General features: G+C 48.2%; 1 protein-coding gene across 1 annotated transcript in view; it reads left to right on the top strand.

The window, feature by feature from the left end:
• LOC132385724 (cell adhesion molecule 1-like) overlaps positions 1–7500 on the top strand; it is a gene marked incomplete at its 5' end in the record, with an annotated part of 249591 nt that overhangs the window by 69168 nt on the left and 172923 nt on the right. The gene's annotated exons all lie outside the window — the stretch shown is intronic.

Raw genomic sequence — 7500 nt, 5'->3', positions numbered from 1 at the left:
GACCAGAGGACACAGATAGAGTGGATGTGGAGCGGGTGTTTCCTATAGTGGGGGAGTCTAGGACCAGAGGACACAGATAGAGTGGATATGGAGAGGATGTTTCCTATAGTGGGGGAGTCTAGGACCGGAGGGCACAGATAGAGCGGATGTGGAGAGGATGTTTCCTATAGTTGGGGAGTCTGGGACCAGAGGACACAGATAGAGTGGATGTGGAGAGGATGTTTCCTATAGTTGGGGAGTCTAGGACCAGAGGACACAGATAGAGTGAGTGTGGAGAGGATGTTTCCTATAGTGGGGGAGTCTAGGACCAGAGGACACAGATAGAGTGGGTGTGGAGAGGATGTTTCCTATAGTTGGGGAGTCTGGGACCAGAGGACACAGATAGAGTGGATGTGGAGAGGATGTTTCCTATAGTGGGGGAGTCTAGGACCAGAGGACACAGATAGAGTGGGTGTGGAGAGGATGTTTCCTATAGTTGGGGAGTCTGGGACCAGAGGACAGAGATAGAGTGGATGTGGAGAGGATGTTTCCTATAGTGGGGAAGTCTAGGACCAGAGGACACAGATAGAGTGGATGTGGAGAGGTTGTTTCCTATAGTGGGGGAGTCTAGGACCAGAGGACACAGATAGAGTGGATGTGGAGAGGATGTTTCTATAGTGGGGGAGTCCTGGACCAGAGGAAACAGATAGAGTGGATGTGGAGAGGATGTTTCCTATAGTGGGGGAGTCTAGGACCAGAGGGCACAGATAGAGTGGATGTGGAGAGGATGCTTCCTATAGTGGGGGAGTCCTGGACCAGAGGAAACAGATAGAGTGGATGTGGAGAGGATGTTTCCTATAGTGGGGGAGTCTAGGACCAGAGGGCACAGATAGAGTGGGTGCGGAGAGGATGTTTCCTATAGTGGGGGAGTCTAGGACAAGAGGACACAGATAGAGTGGGTGTGGAGAGGACGTTTCCTATAGTGGGGGAGTCTAGGACCAGAGGACACAGATAGAGTGGGTGTGGAGAGGACGTTTCCTATAGTGGGGGAGTCTAGGACCAGAGGACACAGATAGAGTGGATGTGGAGCGGACGTTTCCTATAGTGGGGGAGTCTAGGACCAGAAGACACAGATAGAGTGGATGTGGAGAGGATGTTTCCTATAGTTGGGGAGTCTAGGACCAGAGGACACAGATAGATTGGATGTGGAGAGGATGTTTCCTATAGTGGGGGAGTCTAGGACCAGAGGACACAGATTGGGTGGGTGTGGAGAGGATGTTTCCTATAGTGGGGGAGTCTAGGACCAGAGCGCACAGATAGAGTGGATGTGGAGAGGATGTTTTCTATAGTGGGGGAGTCTAGGACCAGAGGACACAGATAGAGTGGATGTGGAGAGGATGTTTCCTATAGTGGGGGAGTCTAGGACCAGAGGACACTGATAGAGTGGATGTGGAGAGGATGTTTCCTATAGTGGGGGAGTCTAGGACCAGAGGACACTGATAGAGTGGATGTGGAGAGGATGTTTCCTATAGTGGGTGAGTCTAGGACCAGAGGACACAGATGGAGTGGGTGTGGAGAGGATGTTTCCTATAGTAGGGGAGTCTAGGATCAGAGGACACAGATAGAGTGGGTGTGGAGAGGATGTTTCCTATAGTGGGGGAGTCTAGGAACAGAGGACCACAGATAGAGTGGATGTGGAGAGGATGTTTCCTATAGTGGGGGAGTCTAGGACCAGAGGACACAGATAGAGTGGATGTGGAGAGGATGTTTCCTATAGTGGGGGAGTCTAGGACCAGAGGACACAGATAGAGTGGATGTGGAGAGGATGTTTCCTATAGTGGGGGAGTCTAGGACCAGAGGACACAGATAGAGTGGAAGTGGAGAGGATGTTTCCTATAGTGGGGGAGTCTAGGACCAGAGGGCACAGATAGAATGGATGTGGAGAGGATGTTTCCTATAGTGGGGGAGTCTAGGACCAGAGGACACAGATAGAGTGGGTGTGGAGAGGATGTTTCCTATAGTGGGGGAATCTAGGACCAGAGGACACAGATAGACTGGATGTGGAGAGGATGTTTCTTATATTGGGGGAGTCTAGGACCAGAGGACACAGATAGAGTGGATGTGGAGAGGATGTTTCCTATAGTGGGGGGAGTCTAGGACCAGAGGACACAGATAGAGTGGATGTGGAGAGGATGTTTCCTATAGTGGGGGAGTCTAGGACCAGAGGACACAGATAGAGTGGGTGTGGAGAGGACGTTTCCTATAGTGGGGGATTCTCGGACCAGAAGTCACAGCCTCAGAATAGAGGGGCGTCCATTTAAAACGGAAATGAGGAACGATTTCTTTTTGCCGGAGAGTGGTGAATCTGTGGAATTTGTTGGGTGTATTCAAGCCAAGACAGGTTCTCGATTAGTCAGGGTGTCGAAGGTGACAGGGAGAAGACAGGAGAATGGGGTTTGAGAGGGATGATAAATCAGCCATGATGGGATAGCAGGTCTGACTGATGGGCTGAGTGGCCTAACCCTGCTCCTATGTCTTGTAGTCTTGGAGTACGGACGTGGTTTTCTGAACAGTTCATGGGTTTGAAGGGCTTTATGACCCGAAATTGAACTTGATTTAGAACGTGTGTGGATGCTGGAAGTCCGACGGAACTACCACAGAATGCTGGAGGGACACAGGCAGCATGTAAGAAGATGGGAAGCGGTCGGCGTTTCGAGCCGAGACCCTTCGGCAGGCCAATTTAAAAGTTGGGAGGTGGGAGGGTGGGGAGAGAGAGGCACAAGGTGATGGGTGAAAACAGAAGTGGGGAGGGGATGTCGTAATTGATTGTCAAAGTACATATATAGTCGACCCTCCTTATCCACGAGGGATTGGTTCCGGGACCCCCCCGTGGATACCAAAAAACGCGGATGCTCAAGTCCCTTATTTAACCTGTATTAGTGCGTTGGACATTAGGACCCAGCGGAACCCCGGACCTTATTTAATCTGTCTCGGTGCGGTGGACATTAGGACCCAGCGGAACCCCGGACCTTATTTAACCTGTCTCAGTGCGGTGGACATTAGGACCCGGCGGAACCCCGGACCTTATTTAACCTGTCTCAGTGCGGTGGACATTAGGACCCGGCAGAACCCCGGACCTTATTTAACCTGTCTCAGTGCGGTGGACATTAGGACCTGGCGGAACCCCGGACCTTATTTAACCTGTCTCAGTGCGGTGGACATTAGGACCCGGCAGAACCCCGGACCTTATTTAACCCGTCTCAGTGCGGTGGACATTAGGACCCGGCAGAACCCCGGACCTTATTTGACCTGTCTCAGTGCGGTGGACATTAGGACCCGGCGGAACCCTGGACCTTATTTAACCCGTCTCGGTGCAGTGTACATTAGGACCCGGCGGAACCCCGAACCTTATTTAACCTGTCTCAGTGCGGTGGACATTAGGACCCGGCGGAACCCCGGACCTTATTTAACCTGTCTCAGTGCGGTGGACATTAGGACCCGGCGGAACCCTGGACCTTATTTAACCTGTCTCAGTGCAGTGGACATTAGGACCCGGCAGAACCCCGGACCTTATTTGACCTGTCTCAGTGCGGTGGACATTAGGACCCGGCGGAACCCCGGACCTTATTTAACCTGTCTCAGTGCGGTGGACATTAGGACCCGGCGGAACCCTGGACCTTATTTAACCTGTCTCAGTGCGGTGGACATTAGGACCCGGCAGAACCCCGGACCTTATTTGACCTGTCTCAGTGCGGTGGACATTAGGACCCGGCGGAACCCTGGACCTTATTTAACCTGTCTCAGTGCGGTCGGTGGACATTAGGACCCAGGGGAACCCCGGACCTTATTTAACCTGTCTCAGTGCGGTGGACATTAGGACCCGGTGGAACCCCGGACCTTATTTAACCTGTCTCAGTGCGGTGGACATTAGGACCCGGCGGAACCCCGGACCTTATTTAACCTGTCTCAGTGCGGTGGACATTAGGACCCGGCAGCGCAGCTCTGAATCCGCAGTTTGTCTGTTCACGAAAATAATCACGATCACGGTTGGAAATAAAGTGGAGGCAATAAAGTGATCGGAAAGAGGTGAAACTCCATCAGTCATTGGAAAAGCTACAATTATTGCTAAGCAACACAGTGGTTTAATTATTAAAATACATACGTTTCTTAAGTGTTTTATATGCATAGAAAGGTAAAATATGTACCATATACTAAGAAAAACTTTTGACTAACTGATGCTACATAATACCGGATGTACCTGTTCCGACTTCAAATCCGACTTAAAGACGGACTCAGGAACGGAACTCGTTCATAACCCAGGGACTGCCTGTACTTTTAAGTCATCTGTAGATTACTTATAATACCTAATACAGTGTAAATGCTATGTAAGTAGCTGGTATACTGTATTGTTTAGGGAATAATGACAAAAATAAATAGTCTGTACATGCTCAAACGACGAGTGCTGGAGAGAGAACTTCCGGGTTTTCCCGATCCGCTGTTCTTTGAATCCGCAGATAAGGAGGGCCGACTGTATAGAGTCGTGGGAAGACAGGGCTGTTTTCACATCACAAAGAGGATTTTCGCTTTGACGAAAATTTTTCCCTTAGAAATTAATGGTTCTTTGCTTTACACCATTTCAGCTTAAGGAAGGTTTAATAGGAACACTCTGCCTCTGTAAAAGGTGGGGGGGGGGGGGGGAGAGAGAGCACCTGTACTTTCGAACGTGTCCTAAATGCACCTTATTATTTATGGTAATATAACTTTATGTGTTGTGTGTGTGTGAGTTATATGTACTGTGTTGTGCACCTTGGTCCGGAGGAACGTTGTTTCGTTTGACGGTATACTTTATGTGTTGTGTGTGTGTGAGTTATATGTACTGTGTTGTGCACCTTGGACCGGAGGAACGTTGTCTCGTTTGACGGTATACTTTATGTGTTGTGTGTGTGAGTTATATGTACTGTGTTGTGCACCGTGGTCCGGAGGAACGTTGTCTCGTTTGACGGTATACTTTATGTGTTGTGTGTGTGTGAGTGATATGTACTGTGTTGTGTTCCTTGGTCCGGAGGAACGTTGTTTCGTTTGACAGTATACTTTATGTGTTGTGTGTGTGAGTTATATGTACTGTGTTGTGCACCTTGGTCCAGAGGAACGTTGTTTCGTTTGACGGTAAACTTTATGTGTTGTGTGTGTGTGAGTTATATGTACTGTGTTGTGCACCTTGGTCCGGAGGAACGTTGTCTCGTTTGACGGTATACTTTATATGTTGTGTGTGTGAGTTATATGTACTGTGTTGTGCTCCTTGGTCCGGAGGAACGTTGTTTCATTTGACGGTATACTTTATGTGTTGTGTGTGTGTGAGTTATATGTACTGTGTTGTGCACCTTGGTCCGGAGGAACATTGTTTCGTTTGACAGTATACTTTATGTGTTGTGTGTGTGGTGAGTTATATGTACTGTGTTGTGCACCTTGGTCCGGAGGAATGTTGTTTCGTTTGACGGTAAACTTTATGTGTTGTGTGTGTGAGTTATATGTACTGTGTTGTGCTCCTTGGTCCGGAGGAACGTTGTTTCATTTGACGGTATACTTTATGTGTTGTGTGTGTGTGAGTTATATGTACTGTGTTGTGCACCTTGGTCCGGAGGAACGTTGTTTCGTTTGACAGTATACTTTATGTGTTGTGTGTGTGTGAGTTATATGTACTGTGTTGTGCACCCTTGGTCCGGAGGAACGTTGTTTCGTTTGACGGTATACTTTATGTGTTGTTGTGGTGATTTATATGTACTGTGTTGTGCACCTTGGTCCGGAGGAACGTTGTCTCGTTTGACGATTTACTTTATGTGTTGTGTGAGTGAGTTATATGTACTGTGTTGTGCACCTTGGTCCGGAGGAACGTTGTTTCGTTTGACGGTATACTTTATGTGTTGTTTGTGTGAGTTATATGTACTGTGTTGTGCACCTTGGCCTGGAGGAACGTTGTCTCATTTGACGGTGTACTTTATGTGTTGCGTGTGTGTGATTTATATGTACTGTGTCGTGCACCTCGGTCCGGAGGAACGTTGTCTCGTTTGACGGTATACTTTATGTGTTGTGTGTGTGTGAGTTATATGTACTGTGTTGTGCACCTTGGTCCGGAGGAACGTTGCCTCTCGTTGACGGTATACTTTATGTGTTGTGTGTGTGAGTTATATGTACTGTGTTGTGCACCTTGGCCTGGAGGAACGTTGTCTCGTTTGACGGTAAACTTTATGTGTTGTGTGTGTGTGAGTTATATGTTACTGTGTTGTGCACCTTGGTCCGGAGGAACGTTGTCTCGTTTGACGGTATAACTTTATGTGTTGTGTGTGTGAGTTATATGTACTGTGTTGTGTTCCTTGGTCCGGAGGAACGTTGTCTCGTTTGAAACGGTAAACTTTATGTGTTGTGTGTGTGTGAGTTATATGTACTGTGTTGTGCACCTTGGTCCGGAGGAATGTTGTTCGTTTGACGGTATACTTTATGTGTTGTGTGTGTGTGAGTTATATGTACTGTGTTGTGCACCTTGGTCCGGAGGAACCGTTGTCTCGTTTGACTGTATACTTTATGTATTGTGTGTTTGTGAGTTATATGTACTGTGTTGTGCACCTTGGTCCGGAGGAACGTTGCCCTCGTTTGACGGTATACTTTATGTGTTGTGTGTGTGAGTTATATGTACTGTGTTGTGCACCTTGGTCCAGAGGAACGTTGTTTCGTTTGACGGTATACTTTATGTGTTGTATGTGTGAGTTATATGTACTGTGTTTGTGCACCTTGGTCCGAAGGAACGTTGTCTCGTTTGACGGTATACTTTATGTGTTGTGTGTGTGAGTTATATGTACTGCGTTGTGCACCTTGGTCCAGAGGAACGTTGTCTCGTTTGACGGTATACTTTATGTGTTGTGTGTGTGAGTTATATGTACTGCGTTGTGCACCTTGGTCCGGAGGAACGTTGTCTCGTTTGACGGTATACCTGTGTGGAGCTGAATTGCAGTAAACTGGAACTTGGACTTTGAAGAGGGTACGGAAGAGCTTCACCAGGATGTTGCCTGGTCGGAGATTCTGTTGGGATTTCTGTAGCACTGGGTGTTTATATGTGATGGGGTTTATTGCCCTGCGCCCAAGCCTCATTCTGCCCCTGTCTCCGGCAGAGTTTCCATTTGGATATTTGGAGTGAGTTACCTGTGGTTTGAGGGGAGAGGCAGTTTGATTCCTGCTCTTCCTTGTTAACGTCAGAGGAAGGCCTTTAAGCAACAGGTTGATAGGATTTCCCCGAGGGGAATTCCACTGGAATTACGATCGATGTGTGAAACTCCTTGTTCAGAGAATAAACCTCCGGAGTTTTAATGAAACTTTACTCTGCCCTGCCCCTCTGTCCGGTGCGAGGGATATCAGAACCCCATTGTTGATGTGTTTGCAGAAAGTTGTCTTATTTTCTGTCTGCGTCGCACGTTGTGTAGCCCGTGTATCACACACCAGTCCCTCACAGAGGGATCGAAGTGGAGAGAG

Source organism: Hypanus sabinus (assembly GCF_030144855.1).
Source record: "Hypanus sabinus isolate sHypSab1 chromosome X2 unlocalized genomic scaffold, sHypSab1.hap1 SUPER_X2_unloc_11, whole genome shotgun sequence".
NCBI lineage: Eukaryota > Metazoa > Chordata > Chondrichthyes > Myliobatiformes > Dasyatidae > Hypanus > Hypanus sabinus.
This window is presented reverse-complemented; position numbering and strand designations above follow the sequence as displayed.